This window comes from Gopherus evgoodei, chromosome 13 (assembly GCF_007399415.2).
Source record: "Gopherus evgoodei ecotype Sinaloan lineage chromosome 13, rGopEvg1_v1.p, whole genome shotgun sequence".
NCBI lineage: Eukaryota > Metazoa > Chordata > Testudines > Testudinidae > Gopherus > Gopherus evgoodei.
Genome location: NC_044334.1, coordinates 3,219,918 through 3,233,978, shown reverse-complemented (window position 1 = coordinate 3,233,978; position 14,061 = coordinate 3,219,918). Strand labels below are relative to the sequence as shown.

General features: G+C 44.7%; 1 long non-coding RNA gene across 1 annotated transcript; it reads right to left on the bottom strand.

Annotated features, from left to right (window-relative positions):
- Nucleotides 1-5,748: 5,748 nt before the first annotated feature.
- LOC115661178 lies at nucleotides 5,749-13,296 on the bottom strand. Its single transcript, XR_004003028.1, has 2 exons — nucleotides 13,224-13,296; nucleotides 5,749-7,300 (listed from the first exon to the last, which is right to left on the bottom strand). It is a non-coding gene; the product is annotated as an uncharacterized LOC115661178 (long non-coding RNA).
- Nucleotides 13,297-14,061: the final 765 nt, after the last annotated feature.

The following is a 14,061-nucleotide window of genomic DNA, read 5'->3' as shown; positions in this document are numbered from 1 at the left end:
TACATACACAGTAGAGGCTTGTCGTTAATTAGCAGCTACATTCTCTGCACTGAGTGTGCTTGATTGCTCTATCCTTGGGCTAAAGGAATTAAGCAGGACTTTCACTGCATTTACTTCCACCAGTGACTGCAGTGGTATTGTACCCAAGAGCTGAGACCAAGGAGACTCTCTCTTGCTGGGATGCCCAGCGAATGTAGAAAAGAAAACACCCTCAAGTGGAATGCGTGGAGGGGACTAAGACAGGAGCTGGGATCAGGAAGGTTGGAGTGCTGGGACAGAATCTTACTAGGAAACGACTGGGCCCGGGACTGGCTGGAAAGAGGGGATGAACACTAGCGGTGCCTGCACTTCTGAATTGATTGTAACATTATTTTAGCACCTGCTGGGGCCACTCTCACAATGACACAATTTCTAGCACTTGTCTGATTGTTTTCAATCCTGTCCAGAACTCCCTCTCCTTCCCTACTTTGCCACTTTCTGGGATGAGCAGCCAATTGGCTGCTCACAAGAGGCAGGTCAGAGCTCTCTCATGGGCCAGAGGAGTTCTGGGGTAGGAAAGGGGCCAGCTTGACCGCATTCTCAAAGCACCGGAGAGGGGGAGCAGAAACAACCCAGCAGCTCTGCTCCCCCTGCTGCCTCCTGTGAGCAAAGGATCAGTCTGCTCTCTGCTCTGCCCCTCGCCATCCTTGCAACAGCAGGCCTGAGAAGGGAAGAGAGGGTAAGCCCCTGGAGCTCCCCCTAATGGAAGGGTGAAGAACACCTGGAGCTGCAGAAGGGGCAGTGATGAGCTGGGGTGTGGGCAAAGTTGAGATGAAGGTTGGGATGGCATAACTAATTGCAAGGATTGGCATGCAAAGGGCACAAAATAAACTAGGATTTTGGGGTTTGAGAAGAAGCTGGAGGTGCTGCACCAAGAGGCAGCACTTCATACAAATCTAGAATTTGATCTTTAATTGGGTTTTCTGGTCAGAACTCAAATTGCTTTTCTCTGTCATTGTCACCCATGCATATTGGGGATTGGCAGGGATAGTTTAAAAACTGAGACCAAAGAACAGTTTTATTTTTATTTATCTTTTATTTTTCAGTCTCATAATTTTGGGAGGGGTATGACTGAGGATTTTTGAACTTTCCAAGTTTGGAAGGCAGGCGATGAGTGAGGCAGGGAACTGCCAGGAGAGAACTGGTTTCATGGCTAAGGCAATTGAATGTCATAGAGGAGAATTGGTACTATCCCTCCTCTGAAAAAAGTCCAAGGTTAACATCTGTTGTCTAGCTTGTTGTTTTTTTTTAATGATAGTTACTAATTAGTAAAAGCATTAGCTGTGTAACCTGCTCAAGTAATTCACTGTACTTACGGTGTTTAAAAAAAACAGATCACAACTTCTTGTGTGGCTGCTGCACGTTTCTTGCTCTACTGGGATAGAAATTGTTTTTCTCAAATCAAAGATTGTTAAGCCTTGGATTCTCCTGAGTTTGTTACAGGCTTCCTCTAAATGATATAAATCTAGTTCATTCACACAGTTTGATTTTTTTTTTTTTAGCTTAATGCCTGTTTGTTCAGTGCATTTCTTTTTCTGTGCAGCTGTCTGAAACCACAGTGCATATTAATGATTTAATAACGCCTACCTTGAAGCACAGTAACTCAAGTCTGATATTTAAGATATTTTTTACTTTTCTATGTTTTTGATGATGTATTTTTTTGCTTAAATGAGACATTTTCATATACAAAGCTATCAAATATGCAGTGTTGGTTTAAGATAATTAAGTGGTTTAAAACTGACACACATAATCCATGCAGACATTTTCTAACATTTATAGGTAATTTTGAATCTTCTGTTTTGAAACCCTTTGTATAGTACAAATATTCTCCGAGTAAATGAGAAGAATTTTAGACCCTTAGAAATATAGTCCTTTTGTGTGAGATCTGCAAGTATCCTTGTATGTGAGGGCGATAGGAGTAGAACAGTAACGTAGTGCATATTATAGTTGATGTTTACAGAAGCATTTTTTGAAAGGGCAAATATATATTTATGAATAGTTTACGTGGTTCTTACTTTCTACAGAGCTTATTTAGAAAATACGTACCATTCTCTAAAAAGCTATGAATCATTAAAGCTGTAACCATCTTTTATGGATTATAAATCCAGATTAACTCTGCTCTTAAAATTCATGCTGTAATTTGACAGTGATTGAATCTCCATGTGATCTACACTAGGCCTATAATTGTCCCTGAAAATGAGGCTAAATGTTTAGGACAAATTGTCGGTGCTATTCTGCTGTATTTCAGGCACTTACGTATATTTGTAATTTCTTCTGAACACAGTTTAATATGGACACTTTTCTACTGCATTTAGACATCCTGAAAGTGTCAGGAAGACGTGCAGTTACTGCATTACTGTATTGATGTAGGGGAGAGTTCAGTCTACCATTAGGGAGCTAACCAAGTTTTATTTGTCTGAACTGCTCTCTTTTGATGACTGCAATAGGAAAGCATAGTGAACAGGACAATAATTATTAGCAGGATCAATTGTAATTCACTTAAGACTCTGATTCAGGAGGGTCTGAGTATGTACTTAGGCACACATTTAGTATCCTTTACTTCAAGGGCTTAAAGATAGGTCTGCTTAAGTGCTTTGCTGAATCAGGGCTGTAGTTCCTTAATTTATTCTGGTAGCAGTTGTGAGTAGGGTACTGACTTATTCAGCCTAAGTATATTTCAGACGAACAGTCTGAAATGACTAGCCCATTAAGGGAGACAGGTAGGTTTTGAGGGCAACATGTACAGGAAGTACTGTATGTTGCACCAGAGGAACAGAAAAATTCAGAAGTGGTGTTACATTCTGAGCCCTGGTCTACACTACGAGTTTAGGTCGAATTTAGCAGTGTTAGATCGATTTTACCCTGCACCCGTCCACATGACAAAGCCATTTTTGTCGACTTAAAGGGCTCCTAAAATCAATTTCTGTACTCCTCCCTGATGAGGAGATTAGCACTGTAATCAACCCTGCTGGGCTGAATTTGGGGTAGTGTGGACACAGTTTGATGGTATTGGCCTCCAGGAGCTGTCCCAGAGTGCTCCATTGTGACCACTCTGGACAGCACTCTCAACTCAGATGCACTGGCCAGGTAGACAGGAAAAGCCCCGCAAACTTTTGAATTTCATTTCCTGTTTGGCCAGCATAGCAAGCTGATCAGCACAGTTGACCATGCAGAGCTCATCAGCACAGGTGACCATGGAGTCTCAGAATCGCAAAAGAGCTCCAGCATGGACTGAAGGGGAGGTACTGGATCTGATCGCTGTATGGGGAGACGAATCCGTGCTATCAGAACTCCGTTCCAAAAGATGAAATGGAGATTTTTTCAAATATTCCGGCAAGGGCATGAAGCACAGAGGCCATACCAGGGACCCAGAGCAGTGCCGCGTGAAACTTAAGGAGCTGAAGCAAGCCCACCAAAAAACCAGAGAGGCGAACAGCTGCTCTGGGGTAGAGCCCTAGACATGCCACTTATATGATGAGCTGCATGCCATTCTAGGGGGTGTCCCTACAACTACCCCACCCCTGTGCTTTAACTCCGTCAATGGACTCTCATGCAACAGGGATGTGGATTTAGAGGAGGAAGAGGAGGCTGAAGTTAGCGTACAGCAAGGAAGTGAAGAAAATGTTTTCCCTGACAACGAGGAACTGTTAATCATCCTGGACCCAGTACCCGCCCAACCAACCCAAGGTAGGCTCACAGACCTTGAAAGCAGTGAAGGCACCTCTGGTGAATGTAGCTTTGTAAATATTGTACATGGTTTAAAAGCAAGCATGTTGAATGATTAATTTGCCCTGAAGATTTGGGATGCATTCGCGGCCAGTATAGCTACTGGAGAAGTCTGTTAACATGTATAGGAATGGAGCGGAAATCCTCCAGGGACATCTCAGTGATGCTCTCCTGGATGTACTCCCAAAGCCTGGAGAGTCATTCCCATTTTTGTCTAGGGTGCCCTTGACCGCCCTCCCTGAAGCCAGCGAGGAGCACCCAAATCTGCCCAGGCGCTCCCGATCAACCTCACTGAGGCCTAGCAGGAGACAGCAGCAGACTGTACAGTACGACTGGTAACCGTCTTTGCCAACTTGTAAAGGCAAGGAGCTGCTGCCGTGTAGCACTGCATCTATCAGCAGCACCCAGATGTACGGTGACAGTGAGCTGAGCGGGCTCCACGCTTGCCCTGGTATGTCATCTGCATGGGTAACCCAGGAAAAAAGACAAAAAACAATTTTTTGCTGTTGCTTTCATTGGGGGTGGGGGGGCTTGACTACATGTACCCAGAACCATCCACAACAATGTTTTTGGCCCATCAGGCATTGGGAGCGCAACCCAGAATTCCAAGGGGGGGCAGAGACTGAGGGAACTATGGGATAGTGTAGTGTAGTGTAAACATACCCGGAGTTTGTGTCAGTTGTCTGAACAGTTCCTAGGTTGGGGGGAGGGGGGAATAGACAGTCATGCAGTGCTGCAGATGAATATTCTCCAACTTCTCCTGGAAAAGAATTCACTGGTTTTCTAATGTAGGGTGCCTCACTGGAGCCATCGAGAACCTGACTTTCACCAGTGCTGAGTACTCCAAATGCAGTCACAACGGGTTGTAGGTCCTTACCTCTGAAACTCACCCCCTGGCTGTCCCAAGCCCACTCAACATGCCACCCCAAATAGTGGACATCTTTGAGAATTTTGGCCACGTTGTAGCTTGTTACAGCTAAAAAGCTCTTAAGGCTCATCTAAATGGGGACACTCCGGAAAGTGACTGAGTTAACAAAGTATGAGGTTAAAGTGAATTAAACCTGTAGGTGGGCTTACCTGACTGTGGTTTAGAAACGACATGGGCTTTGTTCACTGTGGCTTAAGTTACAGCAAACTAAAGCCCCTTTACTTCTAAATATCCATATAAGAGCTTTCTACATTTCAACTTCCGCACAGTAACTTCACATCTTTAGTTAATGTAGTTTTCACCTTCTTGAGTGTCCCTATGTAGATGAGCCCATAAGGTCTGATCTGATAATCCTCACTCACCCTGGAGTTGTCACTGCTTGTAGGGTGACTGTCAGTAATGGCTGCAGGGCAGCTTGCCAAGTCCTTCCACAGAGCTGTGGCAGAGTTTATAACGTGCAGAATATCTGTACACACACAACAGACTCGTTGGGTTAGCTTTTTATTTGTACAACGAGGGAGGTAGCTGGGAGTGGGGAATGTAAACAAAAATATCACTCCAAGCAAGCAGATATAGGCCTGTAGCTACAAGCCTATAACCTTGAGTGCAGCTGGACTTTCCCTCACTACCACGCTAGCGAAGATGGAAGTGTAATCTTAGGTGAAATGAAGACAGAGGGAGTAGACAGGTGACTCGGCTGATACAATTTACAAAACAGAAAAAGGAGCTGCAAGAACTAAAACTTACCACCAGTTTACTCTCACTTTAGCTCATATTTTACTTAAAGGCTGGGAATTGCAGAGTACAAACACCAGGGTATTATCTTATTACAATACAGACAAGCAGCAAAGAGTCATCACTTCTTTCACCAGCTGTCACATCACCCCTTTAAATAAACTGGAGCCAGCAGTTGTTACTTACATAAGCCACAGTAGAAAGTTGAAAACAATAGGAGAGAGATGCAGGGAGTTGTTCCTCATGTGAAATTAAAATATTCTAAAATAAATTACCACCACCAAAGCAGTCCTTTGTTAAATAACAAAGGAGAAAAATCCAACTAACACTTATACCAGTGCAAAATAAAATAGCAGCATTAAATGCAAGTGGGATTTGCCAGTGTAAACACTTATCACGTACAATGCACATAACTTAAACACACAACACTTCCACAAGGTTTTGAAAGTGACAGTCCCTCAATCTTATTAAAGCAGGCTCTCAACCCTGACTGACTTTTTTGGAAATATCTAAGGGGCTGAAGTTTACACTGTTAGTCATTTTATCTACTGAGCCCAAACCTATTACACAGTTAAGGACATGAACATTTGTTCAGCCCTGAGGTCTGGTCTACCAAAAAAACTTAGACCAGATTCCAAAAACCAACATGGCTATTTGGTAAGTCTGAGTGTAGACACTTATTTCAGAATAAAAGCAGCTGAAGTCAGTAACAAACTAACATGCCCCCAAAATAATGAAATCAGTTTTAATTCACACTTTTATTTCAGTTCAAATGTGTGCGTAGGCCAGCCCTACAAAGCCAAGTTCATGACTAGAGCCCTCCTCTTTTGACTGACTTTTATAAGACTCGCTCTAGAAACCTGATAGACTTCATGCTTGAGAGGAGAGTTGCATTCCTTAAGACTGCAAAACCAATCAATATATCAGAATCCAATGCACTTGCCTGCTTGCAAAATTATGATTTTTAAAACAAATCAAAAGTTATAAGCTTTCCATTTAACTTCGTTTCTGATACCACCACACTATAGTCCACTGGATATTTGACAGACTAGATTGAGAACTTTGACATTCGAAACAGCTGAAATTGTAATCAGCCTTGCTGCCAAAAATGGCACGTGAACTACATTATCTAAAGTACATTGTTTTCATGTTAGGATCACTTAGAGGCTGTGTTTAAGGAGTATCATGAGGGTTACTCATGTCATATTCCCACCCAGGAACTGAGAACAGAATTCAGAAATACAGCAAGTCTAAGTGATAGTGTCTTCCTATGGGCAATACCAAAGTAAAATACTTCACATATTCCTAGCCTTTCCTATGAGAGTTAGGCCAAATACTAAATGAAGTTCACAGCTAACATTTTCAAACATGAGTGCTTAGAATTAGTCACTGACATAAAATTTGCCAGACTTAGGCCACATTTATTTAAGTGTCTAACTTTAGGCATCCATGTTTGAAGAGACAGACCTCAGTTGAGCTACTAATTGCTAGAGATCTGGGAGGAGATTTTCAGATTCTAGCTATGGTGTCTTTGAGAGCAGCCAAGCAGTTGTAGGCATGCTTCTGCAAGGGAAACAACTGGTTACATTACATGTTAGAGAAAAAAAAATACTTCTCACAGTCTCTTTACTAAGCAACCATAGTGGTTTACAAGCCAGAACTCAGACTACAAATCAGGCTGGATTTACAGTTGCTGCACAGCACAGGTCATTTCCAAGCACCAGGGATTTGATCGCAAAATTTCCACAAGCAAGGTGACCAATCCGTTCCGATTCTTCCCGCTCTGCTACCGTCGTCGAATGGGCTTGTAGACGCATACAGCCATCAGGATCATGGTGATCAACAGGATACTAAAGATGCTCCCCATGAGCACTGCAAGAGGAAAGAAATGGCATGTGTTGAATAGGTGCAAATATAAGAGGGTAAAGGTTACGTGGGTGTATGTTTATTTTCCGATTTAGTGCACCATGTCCCAAACTGGTGACATCAAAGGTCCTGCTGTGAATTTGTCAGGAGTCCCTAGATATCATCCAATTCTCAGTGAAGTCAGTTTTTCCCTGGTCTATAATGGGAGTTGGACCACGTCCCTAATTTGCCTTTGCATTTCTAGCCAGATTTTCACCCTTTTAAAGCTGCATGTGAACATTTGCCCTCACTGGTGTTTGTGAAATGTATGCCTGGTGCACACACATGGGCCATTAATCACTCTGAACGTGCCCCACCACCCACTTGCCTTGGAACACTTGCTTGTATTTTTTGATAGTGTTATCAAGCAAAATAAACTGCTGCTTGTTTGAGTTCATCTGGAATAACAACGTGTGATTACTGAGAGTGGGTGGCCACAGGCAGGATTTTAGTACTTATTAATTCATAGAATTTATGACCAGAAGGGACCATTATGATCTAGTCTGACCTCCTGCATAACAAGCTGGAGATTTTTATACAGCAATTCCTGCATCCAGCCCAATCACTTATGGCTGATTTACAGTCTATCATTTAGAAAGGGCCAGTCTTGATTTAAAGACTTCAAGTGATAAAATGCACCCATACCCTAGGTAAACTGTTCCAATAGCTAATTACACTAAATAAATAATCTGCACGTTGTGTCTAGCCTGAACTTGTCTAGCTTCAGCTTCCAGCCATGGGATCTTGTGTCTTTGTCTGCTAGAATGAAGAGGCCTTTACTACTAGAAATCTCTGCAGTAGATACTCATAGCGCCTCTGAATCTTCTCTTTGATCAGCTGAACAGATTGAGCTTTAGTCTCTCACTGTGATTCAAGTCTTCCAGACCTCGAATCATTCTTGCAGCCCTTTCGTGAAGGATTTCCAATTTGTGAACATTCTTTTTCAAGTGGTGACACCAAAGTGGACCCACTATCCCAGTAACAGTCTTCCAAATGCCTAATACAGTTGTAATAACATCTACCAACTTCTACTCAATATTCCCCTGCGCATACAGCCAAGGATTGCATTTGCTCTCAGATACCACATCACACTGCAAGATCACGTTTAACTGATTATCCACCATGACTACCCTCCTCCCAATCCCCAACCCTGCAGTCCTTTTCAGAGTCACAGTCCCTCTTTTCGTCCCAGGTGAGCCTAGTTTCCCATGCAATCCAGATGGCTCTATAGACCAGACTTGCCCTTACAATTTTTTTATTATTTTTTTTTACTACTCCACCAATTTGTGTCATCTGCAAACTTCACCAACAATCGTGTTGTGTTTTCCTCTACATCACCGGAAAAGATATTGAATATCACTGGGCCAAGAACTGATCCCTACTAGGCCCCTCTAGAAACATCACCACTAGAATGCTGGTTCCCCATATATGATTACTTTTAGAGAACTATAAGTTATCCAGTTTTTAATCCATATAATAGGGAGTACATTTTATTATTGGATAATACCATAGGGTCATCCCAACTGAGAAAATCCTATCCATCCCCTCCTTCCCTCACAGGTGAAGCTTTATGGGCACGTAACATACACTTAGTTCTCCTACAGGCTCCAACAACTGTAGCTGAAAATTTATAACCAACTTGTATTTTACCCTGTTCACTACTAGCATATTATCTTTCCTCCCGACCTGCTGCTCTCATTTTCAGATGCTCATTTTTTCACAGTCTATTTGATTGTTGCTATTAGCCAATTTGTCACATGAAGAACATCTCCTTCTCAACAGTGTATTTCCTAGAGATAACGTTCAAACGAAACTTTAAAATTACTTCACTGGCACATACAACACAAAGGCTTCTGCTTTCAGAACCCTTTCATCTCATGTACGCAACAGCCAGAGAGAGATAAGAACAGAACACAACTTGAGTGGCTGGCATCCTTTTTATTCCACAATAGTTTTGTTCCCTTGTTCACCTCTGATATTAATCTGATAACTAGATGAGACTTTCTACTCATATCTAACTGCTGTTTAAACTAGCAACAAGATGGGATGCTTATGTTGGATACTCACTGGTATGGATGAACAGGCCCTGCCCTGAGGGGATCCCAAAACTTGGAGAGATCAGTTTCCAGTTCCAGTGACCCCTGATGCCATTGCTACCATCCCAAGGAGAGTGAAAACTACTGCATTTCTAGATCAGGGCCACCTAGGACTACCAGATCTGCCAAACATATAAACTGGGCAGCTATAAAACACCGCTTGTTAGATTAATGCATCCATGGCTGTATGTATACAGACAGTCACCAGCTACTCAAGCACCCACACTGTCTGCAGCAAACTGGACCTCAATTCTGTGACAACTTCAATACATTTTTAGAATGGAGTTTTTTATTGAATGCAACTGGAGTGAAAAAAATCCATCAGGACATCAGCTTGAGTAATTTTTATATTTAAATCTAGTTTTATACTATCTCTACATTTTCAGTTTTCAAAATGCCACATATCTTTAGGTTCCAGAGTCCTCACCTAATTAGATGAATGGGGCAGCTCACGGTTCTCAAGGTTACAGTTTCAGGCCATCTTCAAACTCAGGAAAACAGCACTGTCTCAGCTTACCATTCTGAGGTCATTTTTGCAACAGCCATGAGGGCTAGAAACTGTTTTTTAAATGAAATCAAAGATTCTGGAGCCCAATTCTGCAACAAGGGATGAATTTTAAGGCTGTGGAATAGGAGGGGTCTCGGCTATACGGACACAGGTGGGCATGAGGGATAGAACCCAAAAACATTGGCTCAGACAACTGCTAATGCAACCCATAGATCTAACTGAGCTAAAGAAGAATTTCAGTTACTAACCCTGTGATGGTGTTTGGGGTACCCAGGACTGCGAGTCTCCTTGTTGCCTGCCTGTCTCCTGTGAAGAGACCTGTTTCCCTTTAGCTGAGTGTCAGCTCCCTGACACCACCAGCCTGTTAGCCACCTGAACAAAATCTCCTCTGGGCAATGCTAGCCCTTACTTTACCTTTCACTAGGTGCACCCCAGTCCCTAAACCCCTTTGAAGCATTCCCCTGTAGACCAAACCCTTCTCCACTGAACTCTCACTGAAATACCAGGTCTGCTGTCTCCATGGAAACAGAGTACACACCAGCCTGACTGATTCATTTCAAAATCAGATCATAACTTAATATCACAGCACCGAGATACCCTCAGTTTCATTAGAAATGTAAGTTTACCAAAGATTCAAGAGATCATGAGTAAGAATAATGGAAACAAAAGAGTTACATATAAAACAAAACCATAACACTCTTTCTAGAGACTAAACTTAACAGGCTAACCTACTGTCTAAAGAAGATCTATCTAACCCAAAGTCTTTTTCAACATCTTCCATTAAGGTAAGCAGAGATCTTGTTTTCATGAATGTAAACATGCTGACCATTTACAGGATAAAGGTCTTGTTGTCTTCTACTTATATCCCCACAGTTCGTCTGTACTCAGAGATGGTAAAAAAAAAGGTGTGTTTTTCCTTTGTCCTGCTTCTTCCCTGTTGATTTTGTATATAGATGTGCAGCCATTGTGTCAAAACAGAAAAACTATTTGTCAACTTTGCCCTGATACAGGTTTTTAAACACATTTTCAGTGTACATGCATAACTCTTGGCATAATATCTGCACATACAACTAATAATGACATTAATGAGTAATGTGACCCTGGCTTTCATTTAAGACCTTACAACAGTCTTTGGTGAACCAGAATGTACATACTAGAATCAAGATATTCTTGTAACCCCCTTGCTGGTGGGCACCAAGAGGTTCTTAGGATCACAACCCACAGTGGGCCTGCAACCAGTAAAGGAGATATACCTGTCTCATAGAGCTGGAAGGGCCCCTGAAAGGTCATTGAGTCCAGTCTCCTACCTTCATAGCAGGACCAAGTACTGTCCCTGACAGATTTTTGCCCCAGATCCCTAAATGGCCCCCTCAAGGATTGAACTTACAACCCTAAGTTTAGCAGGCCAATGCTCAAACCACTGAGCTATCCCTCCCCTGTGAGGCTCTGTGGTGCATGCACACACCACCTTCCCCTCAGCAGGCTACATACTCCCCTAGGTAGGCACATTCTTTGTTTCTGTAGTAGGGGAGGACCAAGGCTAGGGGGTAGCCTTGGATACATCAGACCCTTCCTAACCAGACCAGCCTTGTCATAGGGCTGACTCAGGTTCACTTATCCAACCTGCTCCTCAGTTTGCATTTGCTACCCACACCCACTTGGAGATAAGGAGAGCTGTGTGGAGAATGGAAATTCCATTTCATGGAGGCTTTGGGGATTTTGAAATTTGTTTTCATTCCAGTTAGGTACAAAACCTGAAAATTTCAAAAAATTCTACAGAAAAAGAAAATAATAATAATAATAATAATAATAATAAAAGATTCAGGTCAGTTGAAACATTTAATTTTCCTTTTGACTTTTCAGTGTTATAATATAAAATCTAATACAAAATAAAAGCAATACAAAACAAAATGTTATTTCAAAAGGAAACTCAAAACATTTTGTTCCAACAATGTCAAAATATGGTGTTTCCCTTGCTAACGGCTCACAAACCTACTAAGGAACTCCTGCCATAGTTTGTAAATATTAGAACTTTGAACTTGAAGGAATCAAGTCACTCAAGGGTGATTTACATCACCCAGCTTCAAGAACATTAAGACTGTATTCCCCCAGTGCACAGACTGATGAGTCTGCAGGTTTTGAGGTGAGGTCAACAAGGGGAAGTTGTCCATCACAGATTGTATGACTCTTCTCAGTACAGCTTGAGCAACTGCAGCTGCTCATGTCACAGAACCGGCCATCAACGTATGAGTCCCCTGACTTCAGCCATCTCAGAGATGTCAAGGAGTAGGCCATAGAAGACGCCCACTGGAGTTGGTCTCTCCAGAACTGGGGGCATATTGCAACAAAGGGTGAGGGGAGCTTGCCCTGCAGGTGCCTGTGCCTGTGCCGTACCTAGGCCTTGGCTCTGGAGGACCTTCTGATGTCTTCCATTGAGGCTCACATCATTTCAAGAGGTTTAACAATCAAATCAGCAGCAGCACGTTTGGTTGTCTAGGGTCGCTCTGGCGCTAGCAGCCACAAGGGAAGAGGGAAAAAACCCACCAGCATGGCCTCTCCTTCCTTCCTCACTGTGAAAGATGGGTCTGTGCTACAGCTGCCTGGAGAACAGAAGTTATATTTTGTGGACTATTTTGAGACTTTCAGATATGTTTTCATCCCAGTTAGGACACAACCCTGCAAAGTTCAACATTCTCTACTAAAGAAAAGTCAGAAAAAAAATTACTTTAGTCCAAAGCAAAATGTTTGGTTTGGATTTTGACTTTATTTTATATGTATAATAAAAAACAAACTAAACAAAACAAAGCCAATTTTCTGAAAGGAAAAAAAAAAATCAAAGCCTGTAATTCCCCGAACTGGCAACTTCCTATTTTGCCAGGGTCGGCCCTTGCCCCGCAGGGAAATGCCGCGGGGCCGGAGGGCGGCGGAAGGGCCCATGGGTCTCCCCAAGGCTTGGCGAGCAGTTCGGGGGGCGCCGGGCCCCACCCGGGCAGCTCAGCGGGGCGATCACAAGGACCGAGCGAGGCCTGGCGACTGCAAGGGGCTGTGGGCAGGCCCGGGTCCAGAGGCGACTTCCCTGCCCGGAGCCCGGGACCAGCCCAGCCGCCTCCCGCCCCTTCCCGGGAGGGGCTGCCCGGGCAGGCCCCTCCGCCCCGGGGGGCTTCTCAGGGGCACGCGGCCAGGCGGGGAACGGGACCCAGGAGTCCGGCCCCCGCCCGGGGCGGAGCCGCCAGACAAGCCCTGCCCGGGGCGGGGAGCGGCCCGGCCCGGCCCGGCCCCTCCTTACCCAGGTTCTGTCTCCGCAGCACGGCGTAGGCCCGGCTCCGCTCCGCGGGCCGCGCCGCCCATCCCGGCCCCGCCAGCGCCAGCAGCAGCGCGAGCCCCCAGCCCGGCAGCGCCCGCCGCCGCAGCATCCTCCCGGCGCCTCCGGCCCGGCCCGGCCCCGCCCCGATAAGCGGGGAGGCGGGGCGGGGCGGTGGCCTTTCTGCTCCGCTCTCAGGCTCCCCGGCCTTCCTCATCCTGCCTTCCCCTTGCTCCTCACCCCGCTCCATCCTCCTTCCTTCATCCTCCTTCCCTCTTCACCCCGCTCCATCCTCCTTCCTTCACCTTCCTTCCTTCCTTCCCTCCTCACCCCTCTTCATCCTCACCCCCTTCATCTTCCTTCCTTCCTTCCCTCCTCACCCCCCTCCATCCTCCTTCCTTCATCTTCCTTCCTTCCTTCCCTCCTCACCCCTCTTCATCCTCACCCCTCTTCATCTTCCTTCCTTCCTTCCCTCCTCACCCCCTCCATCCTCCTTCCTTCATCTTCCTTCCTTCCTTCCCTCCTCACCCCTCTTCATCCTCACCCCTCTTCATTTTCCTTCCTTCCTTCCCTCTTCACCCCGCTCCATCCTCCTTCCTTCATCTTCCTTCCTTCCTTCCTCACCCCGCTCCAGCCTCCTTCCTTCACCTTCCTTCCTTCCTTCCCTCCTCACCCCTTCATCTTCCTTCCTTCCTTCCCTCCTCACCCCCTCCATCCTCCTTCCTTCATCCTCCTTCCTTCCTTCCCTCCATCCTCCTTCCTTCCTTCCCTCCTCACCCCTCTTCATCCTCACCCCCTTCATCTTCCTTCCCTCCTCACCCCC